At 43.6% G+C, this 7,731-nt stretch overlaps 1 pseudogene; it reads right to left on the reverse strand.

Annotated features, from left to right (window-relative positions):
• Positions 1–1,387: 1,387 nt before the first annotated feature.
• LOC147689430 (uncharacterized) lies at positions 1,388–2,882 on the reverse strand (annotated as a pseudogene).
• Between the last annotated feature and the right edge of the window lie 4,849 nt (positions 2,883–7,731).

Raw genomic sequence — 7,731 nt, forward strand, 5'->3', positions numbered from 1 at the left:
GTATGCGCATGTAGAATGAGGAACTGGAAAGTTTGTTCCCTTCTAGTTCCTCTACTGACACTCGTGAGGTCTCAATACTTTTCACTGTTTTGATAGTATTCTCTAATGAAGGATTACCCATTGACGATAACTTCTGTTTGATCATTTTATCACTGCAATGTCATAAGATCCCTCACTTATTGATGCTCAAAAGTCCCAAAACTGGCATTCCGCAACAAGCCTCCTACGTGCTGTTATATATGTGTCCACACCCTCACCTGGGTCTTCAACTCTTTTAAAAAATGTTTGCTGAATTACAACTAAACTGGGCTGAAAATCAAATCTAATCTGCCATTTGTTTACAGTCTCCTGATGTTCATGTAACTGGTTCCCTTCTTCTATTGTTACGTCAGGTAAATGTTTCGATTTAGCCCTGCCTTCAAAACCTAACGAATGAAGAAGGGAATATTTCCTCATTTCGGGCTGAAACCGAAGTGCCCCAATGGCACCCAAATATGTTTCGAAGGCGTAAACCATTGGTTCCATCTTATTGGTGGCTCACCCGGAGTTTCTAGAAAAGGTGGAGTTGGGGTTACTACCCGCATCACTTTGCCCACAAGTTGTCTACAAATATTTATGGTAATAAATGGGACAGCCCCAGTACGAAAACTGACCTGCAGCTACGCAACACACACCATTTACATAATAGCATATAATGTGTTTGCGTAATTATAGCATCCTGGAAATGCCTTTCATAAACATATAACTGATAAGCACAAGCCTCAGCAAGGCCCGTTAGTGCAAAGGGTTCGCCCTTCTGTACCGAAGTCCTAAGACTATATAAAGAAATTGGCACGGAAACTGAAAATACAAAAACATAGTTTAATAAACCTTTAAAGGTGCTCCTACAGCCCACACAACACTCTACAGCATTGTACAGAGTATCACACAGAACTCAGGCATATAGCCCCCTTTTATACACAATGAAGGGGTTCATAAGTAGGCGGATACAACACAGAGCATGATTTACGACCATATATGGATATTTCTGAACATGATCAATACATGGGTGGAGTTAACGGTTCTTGAGGCCCGCGAAAAAACACATTCCTATCTACGCTGATCAAAGACAGATGTGACTCTTACTGAGCATGCGCTAGACACACAAAGGGGTTATTTATAGACTGTTGCCGGGCAGATCCCAAGGGCAACTAGCGAAGAAGTAGGACTCGTCACATGACGGGCACATGGCAATATGCAGCATACAAGATGGAGGACATAGAAACAAGATGGAGTCTGACCATTACGGAAGTTTAAGCCGGAAATGCAACAAGTGGGTTACGATAATGTCTTCAGCTAATGCGTAACATTATTGCTGTTTTATTTACAACAGACGACCCTTTCAGCATTAGCTGAAGACATTCGGTTTCCTAGGATAATCTAAATACTCATTGTTAATATCGATGCTCATTATTTCAGCTATCTCCCTAGTCATGCCTTTCTGATGGATAGTCTCAGCAACGGCTCTTTTATTAGGTACACAAAAGGAAACACATAGAGAACATATCATTGGACTACATTGGATACATACACAACATGTATTAAATAATTGCAACAATTATACAAAGGCCAGTAAGAACTTTCCATCCCCATGTGGAGATCAGAGTCCAGAACCAACTTGAAAATGTCCAGGTTCCATTTTCGACATGTATATCAGCAGCGATCTTTTGTAATTTATTGATTGCTTTGTACACAGAAGGAGTGTGGTCAGGAATAAATACACAGCAGCTACTCCCAATAATTCTACAAGCACCACCTCTATCTGCTAACATAAAGTCCAAAACTATTCGGTTTTGTAACGCTACCATTCTAGTAATTTGCAGCTCTTCAGTAAGATTTCCAAGGGCTGCAGCAGTTTGATTACTTACAGCTTCTACAACTCTAGTTAATCATTGTATCTTCCTACTATTCAGAGCAGCTCCAACAAAGAAAAATAAACCTAAATTAAAATCTATATATTGTTGCAAACTGGTGTCAGTTTGGTCTACATCATCAATAGACAAAGTTTGTTTGAATCTATTTACAGTTACATTATTCAATAATTTCAAGTCTTTATGATATGATGCAGGTGCTAGGAATACAGGCGGCAGTAAAAATGCTACATAACACACTCCAGACCATCCGGCTGGTAATCGGTAATAACCTCTATTACCGCATACAAAGTAGGTGTTGTGAGAAGCTAAAACTGTGCTGTTATTCAGACCATCAATACTCAGCACGATAACACAATCGCTAACACCTACAGGGATATAACCTACACTCTGAACACATAGATCTGCTTGTGCTTGGGCCACCGAAATCACAAATTTCTCGTTCCCAACAATGTCTCTAGTGTTCGTGAAAATATAGGGCGTTGAATCATTGTCCGGTCGATACTCTTCCCACTCCCATATTGTTCCGTTGGCTTGTGGATAGCCTTCTTTGTCCTGATGGCATTCTTTATTCAGTCTGAAAAGCAATCTGCCCACTGTAGGCTTCCTCATAGCAAAAAGCAAAGTGTACCATGCTCGACAAGAACCATTATGAGAGAAAGGGAGGGGTATGAACGGTGTTCCCCCTTTCTTCTGATGTGCTGGCATCATACCGCATATCCAACAGTTCGTAGCATTAGTAGCAACATGGGTATGGTGCAGCATCTGGATAAAAGTGTTATTCAAATATGACTGTCGATGTTTCAACTCTTGATATGGAAGCGTATAAAAGAAATGCTCATCCGGCACTGGAGTGGAAACAACATACAACTCACGGGCAGGAATTGCATCCTCAACAAACCATGTGATTGTATCAACAACTGCTACAGTAACAATGAACCCCACTGCACAAAAAATCTTTTTCTTCTCCATTCAAACAAATGTCCAATTAATATCTTCCTGAAACTAAAAGGTTGTCAGAACTCTTCCCCCTAGGCAGCCGTTGTTTTCTTCACCAGCGGGCCAAGACGGGTGTCACTACACTAATGCAGGGCTGATCCCCCCCCCTTGCCTCATCGGCTCTCCGTTTCACTGACCATGGGGCTGTTCTGACAACTTGTCACACAACTGCAGGCTTTTTCCTCTGTCGTAGATTGTATCTCCTCACTCCAGGAACTGTCGGGTCCGGGAAGAACTCCTCAGATTCGTCAGGTACCACAGCACGGCCTCTCTCCGCAGTCAGGATTTCTCGATGGTCAGTCAATACAGCAGGCTCCACCAGTCCGGGTTGCACCTTCCGACAATGTACGGAATGAATCCAGTTCTTCCGGTTGGTGACTCGGACGGCTGTTCTCGTGGCAAGAAGCACTTGCTCGGGACCACACCACCTCGACTCCAGACTGCTCGACCTCTCAAATGATTTTATGAGGACAAAATCTCCAGGCCGGAGATTATGGCCTTCACCTGTGGACCGGTCAGGGAGTGCTTCTCGAACCTGTTGATGAATAGAAACCAAACTGTCAGTTAATTGTACCAAATAGTCATTCATTAAAACACAAGGTACATCATACACTGAGCTTGGCTTGGGCACTCCCCTTATATTCATGGGACGCCCAAAAATGATCTCATAGGGAGTGAGACCTGTTCGAGAATGTGGTACCGATCTGAATGACAATAATGCCAAAGGCAAAGCATCTGGCCAAGTCAGAGAAGTAGAAGCTTGTATCTTCGCTATTTTAAGCTTTAAAGTGCCATTGTACTTTTCCACCAAGCCTGCTGACTGTGGATGGAACACTGCATGGAATTTCTGTTTTATTCCCAATCTCTTCAGGACATACTTGACAACGTCCGCTATAAAATGAGGCCCGTTGTCACTCCACAACAGTCTACAAACACCGTACCGAGGAAATAATTCCTTCAATAGCACCTTTGCAGTAGTCATTGCAGTATTGTCTTTCGTAGGGTATGCTTCAATCTACTTGCTGAATGCACAAACCACAACTAAAACATATTTCAGATTATTACAGCGTTCAAGCAGAATATAATCCATTTGCAAAACTTCAAAAGGTGCAGTAGGTGTTGCAAACCCTCCTGCTGGAGTTCGTGTCCCTTTTCCTGGATTGTACTTAAGACAAATCATGCAGGTCTGTACTACTCTCTTAGCCGTGCTGGCAATCTCTGGATGCTCCTAAACTTGCGTAAGCAATTTCACAATTGCCGAAGCTCCAACATGTGCTAGCCCATGTGCCATCTGAACCATAGGTTGTACAAAAGCTATGGGTAACTTCCACTTATCCATCTGCTTATTTCTCCAACAATCTTCATCATCCAGTTCTCCATCCTTGGACCATTGCTCCCTCTCTTTATCAGAAGCGGTCCTCTGTATCTCTAGCACCTCCTTCCTAGCATCGTGCCACCGCTCAGCTTGTGACTTCACAACATACATTAAAATGGAGTCAGGCTGCATCGCGGTTTCACGTGCTACTCGATCTGCAAAAGCGTTTCCTTCTCCAACTTTATCTGTTACTTTCTTGTGTGCGCTGCATTTCACTATAGCTATCTTCTTTGGATACGTTAATGCAGTCATAAGATTATGTACCAATTCTCCATACATTATCTGTGCTTCATGTGATGTCAAAAAGCCCCTTTCCTTCCAGAGCAGGCCAAAATCGTGTGCTACTCCAAAAGCATAGCTGCTGTCCGTGTAAACATTCACGCATAACCCTGCACTAAGCTCACATGCTCGTGTCAATGCTATCAGTTCCGCTGCCTTAGCTGATTTCTGCGGTATGCGTGCTGTCTCCACTATTGTATGTAGCGTAGTAATTGCATATGCTGCTGAGGTAGTACCATCTGGTAACTTCAGGCAAGACCCATCCACCCACAGTTCTCCATCTACATCTGTAAAGGGTGTGTCCTGCAAATCAATACGACCCTTTGTCTGTTCCTCAGTCACAAAAATACAATCATGTGCTTCTTGCGCCTCGGGCTGAGTCGCCGGAAATGGCAACAATGTGGCTGGGTTTATTGTTGCACATCTCTTCAATGTAATATGAGGAGCCAACAACGTCAGCTCATATCCTGTTAGACGAGCATTAGTTAAATGCTGCGTCTTTGTCTGATTCAAAAGAGCATCAACAGCATGGGGGACCAACACCAACAACTTATGAGATAACACAATCCCCTCACTCTGGCATATTGACACAGCTGTCGCTGCGACCAAGCGAAAACAACCAAACAGCACTCGAGCAACAGGATCAAGTACTGCCGAGAAGTATGCACAAGGGCGCTGCTTATCACCGTGCATCTGCACTAAAACTGTTAATGCGCATCCATCTCTTTCATGTACGTACAACGTAAAAGGCTTCATGTAGTCAGGGGTGCCTAACACTGGTGCTGAACAAAGGGCCTGTCGTAATTGCTGGAAAGAATTCTCACACTCGTCTGTCCAGGGAAGGGAAATTGGAATGTCTTTCATCAAAAGTGCCAACAGTGGTTTAACTATGTGTGAAAAACCCAATATCCACTGCCTACAAAAAGAAGTAAGACCCAAAAATGCTCGAACATCTTTCTGTGTGGAAGGTGTTGGTGTATCCAAAATTGCTTGAATACGATCTGGTGTGAGTGCACGTCCCTCCTTAGACAAAAGGTAACCTAAGTAGGTCACCTTTGGTCTACAATATTGTAGTTTCTTCTTCGATACTTTGTGATTGTGTGATGCCAGAAAGGAAAGCAAGGACAATGTACACTGCTCACATTGCTCGGGGGTGTCAGCTGCCAACAAGATGTCATCAACATATTGTATGAGCGCCACACCGTCAGGTAGAACAAAAAAATCCAATTTTCGTTTCAACGCCTGACTGTAAATACTAGGACTCTCAGTATAGCCTTGAGGAACTCTACACACTCTATACAACTGATTATTCAAAGTGAAGCCGAAAAGATATTGGCTATCAGGATGAATAGGGATTGAAAAAAAAGCGTTCTTCAAGTCTATAACGGAGAATGTGGTCGCAGTTGGTGGAACCAGAGTAAGAAGTGTCGTAATGTCAGAAACCACTGGGTATTGGGGTATCACTATCTTATTCACCTCCCTCAGATCGGTAATAAATCGATAAATCCTAGTGTCAGTGTCTTTCTTCAGAATCGGCAGGATGGGACTGTTACAAACATTGTATGGAACCTCTTCTACTACCCCCACTTTAATGAGATCCTGCACAATCTGAATAAGCGCCTCCTCCCCCTCCTGTGAAATACGATATTGAGGCAGGCGTTGCAATACAGCTCCCTCTTTTACACTAATGTGCACCGGAGGGATGACCATCTGTCCCACATCGGTATCTGAAGTAGCCCACAAAGTACGGGGTAAAGAGGCCAATGCAGTATCCTCTTTAACCATACACACCCTTTCCATTGTTGGATAGTTGTCATTCAAAATAACACGTACTCCTTCAGGGGAGCAACGTATTGTAGCTCTGAAATGCTTGAGCATATCCAAACCCACAATGTTATCAGGCGTATTTGGGGAGAGCAAAAATGGACATGGTGCAGCACACTTATCTACATGAAGTGCAAGAGGTTGTGACAATGGGCTAAGAGAAGGAGTTCTATCGAACCCTATCGATGTAATCGTTAGGCCAGACAGGGGAGCCCTCGGAACCAATTGTTTAGACAAAGCGCTACGAGTAGCTCCTGTATCAACCAGAAACCGATCAGTAGAACCCAAAACATGTGCTGTAACATAAGGACCCCTCTGATCTACTGGCACTTCAACTGATTCCTTACCCCATCCTGCACAATCCTATGCATACTGTGAATCATGACATTCAGAGCGTTCATAATCAGATATTTGGCACTGATTACGTCGATCAAAAACATTAGACCCATCTTGCGGTCGCACATTAGAACCAAACCTAGCACGATCATTTGAGTTTCCCCTAGGGCCTGAAAAGCCCCCGCGATTCCTCATCGGACCGTGACCACGTCCTTGCCGCTACGCACGCAACAAAGGACACTCCTTAGCCCAATGGCCCATCTGCTTACAATACGCACATTGATCCCTAGCCAGATCCAGACGAGTGAAGGAAGAACCATAGGATCCTCGACCACCCCTATGTGTACCTCTGTGGGGCGGCCCGTACGCTTGTGCTAACATAACCTTCGTTTTCAAATCTTTAGACTTCTTCTCTTCATTACCCTTCGCTTCTAATTCCTGACGCTCATAATACTGAACCATCGTCAGGAGGGATGCCAGAGACGAAGTCGTCCAAGAGCTTTCACTCGCTTTTAATCGAGCCGCCACTCCTGGTAATACATTTGAAACATACTTATCAACAAAAAGATGTCGGCCCGTGTCGTCCGTAAGCGACTGACCGCTAAAATCATGAAAAGTTTCCTAAAAGCGTGTAAAGAAATCTGAAACTGATTCATCTACCTTCTGCTTACACGATGCTAACATAGTCCAATCAATCTTTTTAGGGGGGATAATTGTTTTTAGTTTAGTCAAAATGGCAGCAGGAAGTTCGAAAATCAACTGGGGTGGCTTCTGCGTAGGTTTCCTTTCTCTATCCTCATCCTCAAGATCCGCCCATTTTGCTTTAAAGGTTGTGAGATCATCTACCTTCCGCACAGATCTCCACATATCGGGGGGTAATATAAGTCCAAAAAATAAATCAATATCAGCTAATGTCATAGTACAAGAATTTAAAGCCCCCTCAACTTCCTCATAAAAGGCGGCAGGATTCTTTCGTGAATCGGGTAATGCAGCTTTTAATGCCATAAC

This window comes from Lissotriton vulgaris, chromosome 10 (assembly GCF_964263255.1).
Source record: "Lissotriton vulgaris chromosome 10, aLisVul1.2, whole genome shotgun sequence".
Lineage (NCBI taxonomy): Eukaryota > Metazoa > Chordata > Amphibia > Caudata > Salamandridae > Lissotriton > Lissotriton vulgaris.